The sequence below is a fragment of the Ambystoma mexicanum genome, chromosome 4q (genome assembly GCF_040938575.1).
Source record: "Ambystoma mexicanum isolate Mex_15411 chromosome 4q, UKY_AmexF1_1, whole genome shotgun sequence".
Classification (NCBI taxonomy): domain Eukaryota; kingdom Metazoa; phylum Chordata; class Amphibia; order Caudata; family Ambystomatidae; genus Ambystoma; species Ambystoma mexicanum.
The window spans coordinates 1245936017-1245949114 of record NC_090928.1 but is presented as its reverse complement, the minus strand read 5'-3'; positions in this window follow the sequence as shown (position 1 = coordinate 1245949114).

The following is a 13098-nucleotide window of genomic DNA, read 5'->3' as shown; positions in this document are numbered from 1 at the left end:
TGGTTCATCATTTTTATGATCACCCGTCAAAGTGATGACACATTGGCTGTCGTCTGCATAGTTGGAAAACACAACCCCCTCTTCCTGATGCATGAAGAAGAAAGGGGCCATGAACAAATTGTACAGACAGAGACAGACTTGCCCCTTGTGGTACCCCATAAAGAACTGAAAGAAGGATAGCTTCGGCAGTAGCTGAACAAACTCTACTTGTTCTGTGCTCCAGTTATAATTATCATATCATTGTCACCAAATCACGGGACTGTCCCTTCATGGCAGGGGAGGGTGGTGCGATGTGGAAGTCCAGGTCGATGTGTGAAATGGCCGGGTGGTCGGTTAGTCTCCTTCCTCCAAATGCAACTCGAAGTGGAATATGCAACCATGTTTTGGAACAGGAGGTACAGTTCCCCAATAGCTGGCAACAAGGCAGGAGGCAGGTCAGGCATCCATATCCCCCAACTGATGAGCTTCAAGTTCCAGGTATCGAAGGTCATCTCTTGCCACCTTTCCTCATCTATGATATCCTTCTCCCAGTGCCTGCTTTACTTCAGAACCTTCTTCCGCTGCTGTTCTCGCACAACACCACTGCACGCCTAGCGGCAGATATGTTAGGGCCAGTATATAGAGTTGATGTACCCCTCGACCTCATTTCCACTCTTCTTCTCTAGCACTCTGAAGATGAGGTATTGCAGAACCAAGGGGTCCTAGCTAGACCAAGAGAGGCAGGTAGGGAGGGTGTTGAGGAATCCCTGGGAGGAACGTTCATCAAAAAGAACATTAACAAAGGTAAGTAATTTGTTCTTCTAATGGACTCCTTCCTCCCATGGATTCCTCATCTATGATAGACTCCCAAAGCAATATAATGACCTGGAGGAAGGAGGCTCGCAAGGACACAACATAAACCAAAAAACTCGGAAGGACAGCCCAACCAAAATGAGCGTCCTGACCAGACATAGAATCTAAGCAGTAACGCTTAGCAAACGTTTGTAAGGAAGCCCATGTGGCTGCGTGGCAAATATCCAAAACAGGCACTACGCACTACAGAGTCTAGGTGGCAGACAACCCTCTGGTGGAATGAGCCCCGAGACCCACATGGACCTTCTTGCTGGCCAGAACTTACTATTCTGAAATGCAGAGAATGATCCTTCAACACAGTTTTGAAACAGCCCTGCCTGCACGGGTATCTGCATAACCAATGAAAAGCTGGTCATCAGTCCTGTTCCCCCTTGTCTGAGAGATGTGGAACTGGAGGGTCTGCATCGGATCCAAACAATAGAACTGATCCTTCTGTCTTGGTAGGGTGAGGTGGAGGAAAGAAGACCAGTAGATGGCTCTTCTGAGAGACCACCATCGCAAGGAAGGAGGATCCAACTCTCAAAGCTGCCTTCTGCTTGGAAAAAACAAGTAGGGAGGATTAACAGACTGAGCCTGGAGCTCACTCACCCGTCTAGTGGAAGTGATGGCAATCAGGAAAATCACCTTAAGAGTGAGCAACCTTAAAGAACAAGAACGAAGGGGCTAAAACAGAGTGCTCATTCAAAACTACAACACAAAGGTTTAAATTACTTACCTGCAACTCATGTTCTCCAGCCTGGATTTACATGCTCATGAATATTCCCGCCGGCAAGCTGGGAATCCTCAGTAAAAAGAAAAAACAATAAAAAATGAGTCATCGGCACCCCTCTGCAAGAACGAACATGGCCTATTGACCTGTTCTTTGAGAAGGTACCTACTCGAGAGTCCGTAGCCACACTTTAGCTCACTGTACGTTTCACAGATGGGAAATATCCATTTGCATATCAGTCTTTGTCCCGCCCATTTGGGCAGTCCAGCACCGAAATGCTATGGAAATTCCCTTCTGAACAAGAGTACCAACAGCAACCCCATACATGTGTTTCAGCCTTGTCGGGCCTCCTCAGTGAGGTGGAGCTGTGTCTCTCTGAGCACATCTGGATGATCGTTCTCGCAGATGGGAGCCTCTATTTTGAGAAAAAAAAAACTGTTTTGCTTTAGCTTGAAAACTGTATTTCTCCTCTAAACCAATCAGTGTCCTCTGGGTCATGCAGACCCCATCCAATGACATTCCTCTCCCTAAGCTCCACACCTGGTGGCCATCTTCAGATTTGGTAGAGCACATAAAGAGCAGTATGAACCAAGAAGAGCCATAGAGGGGAAGGTGGACATGTGAATACATGCCAGACCCATGCTGGAGAACTTGAGTTACAGGTAGGTAACAAACCATCTCCGGCATGGAGTCTCGCATGGATCTTCTGCTGCTGTATGCCTGTGAGTGACCTCACTATGCCTCTTGAGTCATGGAGTGGGAAGGGTGCAGATAACAGGTGGTATATCCCTTGGAGGAGCTGCCGGACTTTCCTCTGGAGGAACGAAAGGATGACGACAGATGTTGCTGTAGGGTTACCTAGCGAATGTGCCGTCTCAGTATCTGTCGTGATAATTTGCAGAGACTCATCGACGGTCTTGCCAAAGAGGTTCTCTCCATCAAATGGCATGTCCAACACTTTGGACTGAAGCTCCGTTCTGAAGTTGGTGGCTTTGAGCCATCCCCGTCTGCTAGACCATACATGGAAATAAGGCACAATAACCATATACACAATGACACGTCAGTCGTGAGGTTTGATTTCCAAACAAGTCTGGTTTTATTCAAAGTATCTCAGTCGGCCGACTGGGTCTCAACGCCTCACGACGTGTGTTCCCAGACATCGTGAGATGCGAGAGAGAGCGAACAGCGCTCAAGCAGTCATATATATATACATCAACATTTGCTAATCCTATTTGTTTCGCCCTTATCCATGTCATACAGGCTAGGGTTCGGTAATTGACAGTTATGAAACATCTTCATTTAGTCTAAACATTAGTTATTCTAGCAAAGGCTGTTATGAGGAACATGGAGCACTGACACAGGATGCATATCTTGTTCTTGGCAGAGAGACATTTCATACAACATTATCTGTTTGCTGCGGCTCCTGAGCTAAGGTTCAGACAGTTCTGAGGCAGAAAATACCATCCTTCGTGAAGGAGCACCGCTAGCTGCATATAATTCATGTTTAACAGCCTTTTACAACAGCGCTTGCAAGACAAACCGGCACCTGGGCTACTGATTAGGCACAGCTTCAAGGCCTCAGTGAAAAGGGAAACAATGTATTTCTGCACAACTCTACATTCCTGCCTACGTTAGTATCTCAGAGTTCAAGCTGTGGCTTTGCACTGTGTGCGGATCTAAAGCATATAATATATTTGCAAAACGTTACGAAAAAAGAAAATGGCCGGTATTTACAAAATGGACTCCCTATGGTCACATTCAGGTTTCTTAGTTTACGAAGTTTGTCACATCATGCGATTTGCTTCTGGCCAACATACTATTCACAGATTCAGGCAGATTCGGGCTATGTGATTACTTTTTCGGTATAACACGTCGACGAAGAGACACTCAGTTGCCTACTTGAGGGAACCCTGTGCCTGCGAAGTCAACAGCCACTGTAATTGGCGTGGTTAGAGGCCACTTCATGTTCCAAGAAAAGTGTCAGAGCTTCCACTTTCTTGTCCTCAGGCAAGAAATCCAAAATAGGGCCCAATTTATACCATAGCGGGACAAAATGGCTAGGGTGTTAGCGGCCTTAATGGTGCTGGCAGCAGTATAGATGATCCTTTTTCTGATTGTGTCCAGCTTCTTACTCTCCTAGTCCGGGGGCACCATGGACGAGGACCACAGGTTCACAGAGTGTTCACAGAGTTGGGTGAAGACTGGGACCTCAGGTACTTGGGGGCAGAGTCCGGGACTCCGTATTTCTTCTCAAGTCTATCCCACTTTGCTGGAGCAGTTCTCAAAGTCTTCATTAGGACCAAGCTATCATCTAGCAAAAGGACAGTCAGGATGGTCATTGACGGGGTGGTAGCAGGAGCCTTCGTCAAACGTGGTTGTGATCGTCGTGGTCTCCAGCGCGGCGGCCTTGGGGGACTCCTAGACGGGGCAGGGCCTGGTGTGGGAGGCAGTCTCTGTTGGATTTCCAAAACAAGCGTGTGCAGTGTCGTCAGAATGTCCAAAGGCATGTCCCTTGGCTGAGGTGTGAAAGGAATGGGTGTTGGAGGTACTGGACTGATGCCACTCTTCTCGCGAGGTGGGGAACCGGCTCACCTTGTGGGGACCCACCTACAGACACGAGTGCATGACCCCCTTCATGGTCCGTATAATAGTCTTCGGGCAGATTATCAACGCCCTTGTATGAATCTACACCGGTTTCTCCAGGGCAAATTTTGGGCCTGTGTTGTGGGCCCACGCTGCCTTGACCGTGGACACCACCTTTATGATGAAGTTGTTCTGGTCGGTTGAGCTGCCGATGACGAAGTTGTCGCCAAGGGGGGCAGCAACGGGGTACTTTTAGATCTCTCCGTCACTTTGTCTGCTGATGGTAAGCAGGGCTTTGAAGGAGTCAAGGACTTTCTCTTGGAGGGAACGCCCCTCACAGGCAAGCTGGCGGTAGAAGTAGTTGGTGCCGCAGCGAACCCAGTGGGATCAATGTCGTGTAGCCTAGCCTGCTTTTGGACATCCGAAGGCAGGGCATCCTCAAAGGACCTTGACCCCTTTTCTGAGGGAGTTCGCTCGTGGGAACAGCCAGTCCTGGGGAAGCATGACCATGCCCAGAGGCAGAGTTGGAGCCCTTGGCTGATTTGAGCCATGCCGTCAGCCTGCTGTAGTGATCCCTCTGTCTTCTTTGAAAACCCACAGCAGACATTGCATCCCTCATCACGGTCCGGATGCAGGCAATACAGACATTTATGGTGTCAATCTTCGACTTACACATTCTTCAATCCACATTTCACAGAGTTTGAAGAGAAATCTCTTCTCCTCGGTCATGGTGGAAAGGCGCGAAGTAGGCCCAAGCCCAAGCCTTTTCGAAACTCGATTGAAGTTCTGCGATGTAGTATGATCTTTGCTGACAGTGGGTCCCCGCAGCTGGTAATCAACCTCTGGTCGAACGATGAGATAAAAATCAGTCAAAAACGTTTCCAAAATTTGCCCAAAAAATTAAAATACCTTGGAAAGCAAGAAGAGGACTTCCAACAAGGAAGTGTGCGTTATCAATCTGAAGATGGCCACCAGGGGTGGAGCTTAGGGAGAGGACCGTCATTGGATGGGGGCGGTATGACCCAAAGGACAGTGATTGGCATAGAGGAGAAATACAGTTTTTAAGCTAAAGTGTAACTGTTTTCTTTTTACAGAGGATTCCCAGCCGGATGACGGGGAATATTGATGACCCCATGCTGGAGAAATGCAAGTCCCTCACTGCAAAAAGCTGGCATGGGTAGGGGGGGGGGGGTGGAACATATCAGAGACACCTCAGGAATTGAATAACTGTGGGGATTTGGAAAAGAATTCCACATCTGGTTTCTCTTGAAGATCGAAATGGCAGTAGGATACCCCTTCACTGTACCAATTTGTAGGCCTGTCAGGTCCAAAGAACAAAGACATTCCAACACAGGGGAAGTGGAGCAAGTAAAAGAGTCCAGATCGCTCTCCCAGCACCAAGTCGAAAACCTCTGCTACCTGCATGCAAATATGTGTAACGCTCACCTGACTCCCACGGAGGCACTGGACTGGTTTGCGCTGCTGTGACCTCTTCTAAGGTGATGCACAGGGTTCGGAAGACGGACTGGACAGGGCCCCCAAATCTGGCTTGTCTGGCTCGCAGAAGTATCCTTCTGTAGGCGAAAATAGGGGATTAACTGTCTGCGGGGTAAAGCAATCAGCCTCCCACTTTACCCTCTCACCCGTCTCAAAACCCTTCTGTGATTCCACGTAGCGTCTCACCTTAGGGTCTGGAAGGACGAGCTCTCCATCCTGCTTCTGATGCAGGCGCACGTTGGTATCCAGTTACCTCACTGGATTTTCAGATTGGTGAGAACCAAACTTGCTTGGCTTCCAGGTACGTTTTTTGATAAGAGGTTCCCCTTGTGTCCATGCATTAATGTACTAATGCTAGTGTCTTTTTCCCCATAGGGGCCGGGGTACGGAATGCCGGGGAACAGGTACCGACCCGAGATGAGAGGTGAAATCCTTGTAGAAATCAGGTAAGCCTTTAATGAGCGTTTTTTGGTAATGTCTTTTCATTCGCTCATTAACGCTGATGTCTCTTTTTCCCCTTAGGGGCCGGGGTCCAGAAATGCCAGGATGCGGCGCGGAGCCGAAATGAAGAGGGAATGAATCAACAGGTAAGTCTTAAGATGGAGATTTAGCTTTCCTTATTCCCTTCTCTCTCTCACCTTTTGTTCTGGTCTTTTTCTCCCTAGGCGCTGGGGCGTGACTGCGAATCCGGATGATCGCTGCTGAACATGGAGGCGCCCTGTAAAGGTGAGTGGAATGCGGCGCTGCAGCGATCGACGCGATGAGCTTTTAAATAAAAGTCTTCCTTTTCAGGATTGTCGGCGAGATGTCTCCGGGATGCGGATTTAGCAGGTAAGGACTTTTCCTTCTTCTGTTCTCTTCATTTGCAGGTGATCCAGGATGCTGGCAGGCGTGGCAGAAGTCAGGATGCAGGAGCAGACACGGTGAGCGTCCAGCTGCTAGAAGCAGAACAACGCGAAGCACGTGTGGCTGTTCGGGTGGGGTTTAAATAGCCTTGGAAGAAGTTCCAGGTATGTATCCTTCCCCGACCACGCCCGGATGGTAAATTAGTCCCACAGGTAAAGTAGTTCCTTTCAGGCCTCAAGGAGGCCGGGATCCTGCAGCATGGTCTGCATCAGGTAAGTGCACCCAAGCACTTCCATAATGAGCCTGGCGCCTATGGCGCCAGGACTGATGTCTTTTATGAACCTGGCGCCATAGGCGCCAGGACACTGTCCAAAGGGCCCCTATATGGGGTTGCTGAGTCCTTCCTTGGGGACTGGATGTCCGCTTTCGGGGACGCAGGGCTTGAACCGGCTCCCCGGGAGTGGGCATCATGACAATATGTACTTGGTGGCACGTCTTCTAGCAGATAGGAGTACATTCAGACGTCCTCTGACAAATCCCATTCCCTATACCTAAATCTTTCAGGAGCCAGGCATAAAGGTTCAGGTTGCGGAGGTTTGGCGTAGGACCCCACCGCCCCCTACAAGAGGGGGAGAGGTGGTCCGTCCTCTGCGGAAGACGCCAGATGGCCATGTCCAACAACTCTGGGTACCACGTTCTCAGGGCCCAGTGTGGAGCAATCAAGATCATTGTGGCCCTTGAACAGAGACAGTCTCCTAAGAACCACACGATTGATAAGGATCAGTAGGAACACATAGAGCAGGTTGAAGTCCCATTTGATCATCAGGTGTTCCCCAGAGCACCCCAACAAGGACATTCCTTGGAGTATAGCCACCTGCACTTCCTCTTAACACTGTAAGCGAAGGAGGTCCATCTGGGGAGTACCTCATAGGGAGAAAATCTCATCTAGAACTTACTGGCAGCACTCCAACTCATGGGAGGTTGAAGACTGCCTGTTCAGTGCATCTGCTAGCTTGTTCTCCTTGACATCCAGATGGGCTTGCAGTCAGATCCGCTGTTCTATAGAGCTCAGAACCACAATCACATTGCTTCTCTGCACAGCGACAAGGAGTCCACACCACCCCTCTTGTTGAGGTAATGCATGGAGTGTTACGCTCACCTGGACCCCAGAGGGGTGTCGATCGGACCCGGACAGCTGCGGTCTCCTTCAACGTGATGCGTAGTGCAGAGATGACTGACTGGACTGGCCCGCTTAGTCTTGTCTGCTGGACCCGAAGAAGTATTTACCTGCAAGTGGAGACAGGGATTAACCACCTGTGGGTTTTAGTGATGGCCTCCCAACTGTTCTCGCTCTCCCCCACTAATCACCTCCGATATCCCCTTAGTAACCTCACCTTATGTTCGTAAAAGATGAGCTCTCCATCCTGGGTGTCTTGCAGGGGCGCGTAGATACCAGTTACTTCACTGGTTTGAAAGCTTTGGGAGAGTTCCGGTAAGTATTGACTCTGAAGTCCCTGGCGGGATTGGTTAGTATCAAGTTCAAAGAGTTCAATGTGCCCGATGTTCACTCTTGTCCCCTTCCTTCCTTAAGTTGCAACTGAGTTCGTGAGAAGGTCTCGTAGCTGCTGCTGGCGTTCAGGTAAGAGTCTGTGTTACCCAACGCTGTCCGGTAACTATTGCATGCGTTAATGTGTTGTTTTTCTCCCTCTTTACAGATGCGGCATATGAAAATGTGGAGAGTTATGGAATAATACCGCCGGTGGTAAGAGGTTGCATTTGTCAATTCCCTTGGCTCACTTTGCTTTTTCTTGTGTCCCCTAGGTGCCGGATTACGGCGAAGAAATGATGGAGACAGTGCCAGATCGAAAGATGCTGTCAGAACTGGTGCCGTGCTGGAGCTGGCGAAGCGACACGTGCAGGACTGATGTACTTTCCAGGTCCAGCGATGAAATGGTTTCGGAATTAGGTGAGGAATTTGAAATAAGTTTGTTTTCTAACCTTGTCCTTTTCTTCTTCTTTATTCTAGGAGCTCTGGATTCGAGGCGGGCGTGGCAGAAGACTGGATGCTGGCTGCAGGCACGGTGAGCGTCACGCTGCTGGATGCAGAATAACGCGAAGCATGTGCTGCTGTTCGGGTGTGGTTTAAATAGCCCCCAAAGTAGTTCCAGGTAAGAAGTTCCCTAGAGCCACGCCTGAGTAAAAAATAGTCCCTGCAACAAAATAGTCCCATCCAGGCCTCATGTAGGCTTGGACTCTTTTGCAGCATGGTCTGCATCAGGCAAGTAAAGTCTATGAGCCTGGCGCCTAAGGCGCCAGGACTGAACCCAGACAGCCCCTAGTCGGGGCTGCTGAGGTTTAAACAAATGTCTGGATGCCTGCTCCCGGAGCTGAGGGCCTTGGTCCTGATGCCCGGGGGTAGGCATCATGACATGGAGACAGTATTGTCCATTAGGACTAGTACTGTCCGGCCATTCACAGAGGGGAGGGAAGTGACCAGGGCCAGCCTGATTGCCCTCATCTTCAACAGAATGATGTGCTCCCAGCACTCCGATAGGGACTACAGCCCGCTCACTGTCAGATCTTGTAGGTGAGCCCCCAGCCTTCAGGCATGCATCTGCGGTCAGGGTTGACTGAAAACCGTATGCATTCAGCAACACCTTGTCCCCCAGGATTCTCTGCCTTGCTATGCTTTCCCGCAATGAACTACCACAGCGGCACCGGCAGCATGTTGTTTAAACACAAATTCACTGTGACATAGCTGCCCTAAAATTTACTTTCTGCCGGATTACGTTCCGTTCCTGCATTGCCGTTTCAGCACGCCCCACCTTTGGCTGTGTAATGCTCGCAGTCTCCGCGCGTGTGTAAACCCCCACATTTAACTGCACTAATTTTACTTGCCTCTACTCCCCGATTAAGATTCATTACTAGAAAATTGTCTTTGCCAGATTTTTCGCTGTGCTCTACAGATCCTAAACCCCATATAAACGGCATTGATATCCGCATCTCTTAGTAAAGAAACTCCAATCCCCTGCCAAACTTCTACTGCTCAAACGCTTGAGTATTGATATATTGCAGTATGATCCACACCTGAACTGCTCTCAAGCTTGACAGCCCCCGGCCTGACTGCCATTGTGTATGCTCTAATCTCATATCATTTGACATGTGTCTGGCTCTCCGCCTAACATCCTTTGATAAGTCTACAATCTTCGTTGTTATTTGCAACTGCTGATCTGCACTTTTCGCTGTCATCTGCAACTGCTACATCTGAATTTTTTGTTGTGACCTGCAATTGCCAATCTGCTATTCCTCATTGTGCTGCATGCCCTACTGGACTGCTCTCAAGTTTGCAAGTCCCCGGCCTACTGCCGCATTCCTATTATGCATACTCAAATCTAATTTGACACGTGTACCAGTCTCTGGCTCTCTACCTAGCATCCACTGCCTATGTGCTAATTCTGCCTGACCCTCGTATGACCAACATGATAGATACCGCACACCCATTCCCCTCCAACATCTCACACACCCACTTCCTACCCTCATTTTTCACCAAATGTAACCTCATATCAACCCGCCTGTGTCCAACCAGAACTACACGCCCAAGATCCATCAACGCCAGAAACCAACTACTAGATCTCCGCTCCACACACTCAATCACCATGGATCAGGCCCGCCTAGACACCTCCCAGTCCACAGGCACATCCAAACTCGCAACAAAACTAGCTCTACCCAGACCACCCAGGGTACTCCCCAACTCTTCTACATCCGGACAGGCCAACATCAATACCAAAAAAGCTTCGACTCCCAAAAACCTGTTATGTGCACTGATCAACGCCAGATCAATCCCTGCACATGTTACCGGAATCCACAAACTGATCACCAACCTTGACCTTGATTTCCTTGCTACTACTGAGACCTGGCTACACAGCGCTGCGGGGCCTGCTCTCACATTAGCCATCCCACCAGGATACTCCATCATCAGGCAGGACCGACTCACCACCGTAGGAGGGGGTGTAGCACTCAATGAAAGACCACATAGAGGCCAGACAAACCCCATCCAATCTGGGAGGGAACATTGACACCCCCTCCCCCAATATCACCGTCACCCTCAACCTCAACCTTGTCTACCGCCCACCGGGCCCACTACAAGACTTTCATGAGCACCGTATACACCTCTTAGCGGAAAACCTAAAAACCACTTCTAAAGCAATCCTCATAGGTGATTTCAACCTTGGATTCAATGACAAGAAGGATCGACCAGCCAAAGCTCTTAAGCTAGCCCTACAGGAATTGGGATTTGACCCAAAACTTCACTCGCCCATGCATAGCAAAGGGCATATCCTCAACTGGGTAGTCAACTGTCATATTGAAATCAGCTCTATCACCCCCCACTCCATGGTCCGACCATCTCCTCATACATTTCTTCATCCCCATTGCTACCACTAATACCCAAAAACCTAAGCCCTTTCCCCAGCCCTGGCAAGAAGTGAAAAAAACACCAAATAAAGGATCTTACCCCACTTCTGCACCCTCACCGCCAACCCACCCTCCCCCCCCCTCCCCCCCCCCCCCCAAGAGTCCTCAGACCCATCAGTGCTAGCAGACATCTACAAATCTATCAGCACTGCAACAGACATTATTGCTCCTCTCCAGAAGAAAAAAGCCCAAAACCTAAAACACTCCAATACCTGATTCTCCACTGAAGTAAAGGAGCTCCGATCCCAGAAACGCAAAGCGTTGAACTGGCATAGCTCACCTAACACTGCCACGCTATCCTCGTACAGAAAAGTTGCCTCACAATACAAAAAAGCCATAGTAACAGCCAAAACTGCTTCCTATAACGACAGGATCACAAATGCCAGCTCTGAATCCAAACAGTTTTTCGCAATCTTCAAAGAACTGAATATACCAGCCAAAAAATCCCAAGATATCGTCAAAGATGAAAACTGGTGTAACGCAATACAAATTGCCCTACTAAATAAAATTGTTCACCAGCAAAAGAAAATTCAGGAGCACCACAACAATCTGACGCAGCATATTAAACTAACCGCTACCACGGAGCAAGTGATCACCTCAAGCGCAGAGCCAGTGGCCACTAAAGACCCAATAACACCGTTCAAATTCAGGGAAGTCACAGAACTCGAAGTAATTGAGATAGTGAACACAATTAGTCCCTCCAACTGCAAAGGAGACGCCTGCCCAGCCAAACTAGTCAAAGACTGTGCAGAAACACTTGCCCCGTTTCTCAAGTCCTTCATCAACGCCTCCTTCAAATCGAACACTGTTCCAGACAGCTTAAAAGAAGTATGGGTGCGCCCACTTCTAAAAAAAAAAAAAAAAAAAAAAAAAAAAAAATTTTTTTTAAAAACTTAAAAAAAAATCACCTTGGACCCAGAAATTGCTAATAGCTATAGGCCCATTACCACCATCCCTTTTTTGCTCAAGATACTGGACAAAGTCGCCTACGCGCAAATCCAGCACTATCTAGAAGCAAACCACATCCTAGACAAAAGGCAGTCAGGCTTACGTCTAGAACATGGGACTGAAGTCTGCCCTACTCGATCTAAAAATGCAACTCGGTGACATCAAGGACAAAGGCAAGCCAGCACTTCTCCTCCTGGATCTGTCTGCTGCCTTTGACCTGGTCAACCATAATATCTTAGGAATGCATTAAAAAAAATTAGGCTCGCTTCTCACCAGAGGCTTTCGCCTGGGTGGCCTCCTTCCTAAATGGAAGACTCATGAAAGTCTTCTCAGACTCTGCATGCACCACCCCCACCACCATCCATTGCGATGTCTTGCAGGGCTCTTGCACTGCCCCCACACTCTACAATATTTTCACCCTCCTGCTCTTCAACGATCTGGACTGTCGTACCATAGCTTATACCAATTACGCTGACGACACAGTAAGTACGAAAAAGACGCTGCAGCACTAACCAAAATCTACACAGCTATCCAGACATGGATAGCTGCCAATGGCCTCTGTTTAAACGGGGACAAAACATAGATCCTCATAGTAGGTACCAGGGAAACTCAACAAGCTCGCACCACAATACAAAACTGTTACCATTGACAACTCCATCATCACAGTCTCTACAGCCGTAAAAACCTTAGGAGTATACCTTGACTCCTCACTATCCATGTCCCGCCAGGTCAATGCTATAGCTTCCTCTGCCGCACTCACCACTAAGATGATCAATGCGGTCAAGCCTTTCTCTCTACAAAAAATTGTCTATCTACTGCCAAAGCCACAGTAGGCACCAAACTGGACTACTGCAATGCCCTATTCCTGGGCACCTCGGCAAAAAACCTTAAACTTCAAGTCACACAAAATAATGCTCTTAGGGCAGCTCTGAGCATTCCCAAAAGGGAACATCACTCAAGCCAGGAAAAATGCCTACTGGCTACTGGTAAAAGAACGTATACTCTTCAAATCTCTGGCTATTGCACATAGGTGCCTCTCTTCCGATGCCGCACCCTACCTATCAGAAAGAACCACCCTCAACTCCTCAAACAGACCCACCAGATCCCACCTGTCTAACCAGATCCATGTGCCCACCTTCAAAAGAACCAAAGCGGGAGGGTCCAGCTTTCAACACTTGGCTCCAAAAAAC